Source organism: Sinocyclocheilus anshuiensis, unplaced genomic scaffold, assembly GCF_001515605.1.
Source record: "Sinocyclocheilus anshuiensis isolate Anshui unplaced genomic scaffold, SAMN03320099.WGS_v1.1 scaffold277, whole genome shotgun sequence".
Classification (NCBI taxonomy): Eukaryota; Metazoa; Chordata; class Actinopteri; order Cypriniformes; family Cyprinidae; genus Sinocyclocheilus; species Sinocyclocheilus anshuiensis.
This window is the reverse complement of record NW_015536463.1, coordinates 311,633-312,384: the sequence shown is the minus strand read 5'-3', so window position 1 is coordinate 312,384 and position 752 is coordinate 311,633. Positions and strand designations below refer to the sequence as shown.

The 752-nt window shown below is 40.7% G+C and overlaps 1 protein-coding gene across 1 annotated transcript in view; it reads right to left on the bottom strand.

The window, feature by feature from the left end:
• The window catches only part of LOC107680950 (telomere-associated protein RIF1-like), a 21,375-nt gene that overhangs the window by 7,164 nt on the left and 13,459 nt on the right, over positions 1-752 (bottom strand). The window lies entirely within an intron of this gene.

The following is a 752-nucleotide window of genomic DNA, read 5'->3' as shown; positions in this document are numbered from 1 at the left end:
TAGTTCTGAAAAGCGAGGTGTGCTCTGATTGGCCAGCTATCCAGTGCATTGTGATTGGCCGAATACATCAAGTGTTTGACGGAAATGATAAGCCCCTTACCATATGATGCCTTGTCCCAGCCGTGTCCCGGCCGGAGCGACGACAAAAAAACAATAAAACCCATTATAAACGAGGCATTTGTTGCATCCAGTGGGGACATAAGTACTGATTATACAATACTACAGCGAGAATCAAAGTTACGCCTTCTTTCTTTGCGTGAACATTTGTGCGGTGTTATGCAAATCTTCCCACACAGTGACGTAGACACGTGTTTAAACGAGGCATTTTAGGAGGGCGTGGACGAGTCTTTAACTTTTATAAAGAATATCTCTTTGGGTTTGAGGTAGTCTTTGCGACTTTAGTGATCTTATCTATTCACGAACAGCTTGTAACACTCCAAAGAGAAAGGAAAACTTGAAATCGCATCATATGACCCCTTTAATGTTTTACATATTTTTTTTAAACATACGGAAACGAGGCAAGTGACTGTCCTTATGAATGGGCCACTGAATCATTGACTCGCGCGATTCGATCAAAAAACGTGGATTCATTCAGTAACGAAACACCGCCGTGTGTTGCTCGGAGACGCACAACAGTTCTGCTGTGGCTTTGATCAGAACAATTTTCGTCCATTTTGTCTAAAATCTAAGTCACTTAATTTTAACTTCTTGTTTATTGAAATACTATTGTATAAAATCAGTGTCACATTGCA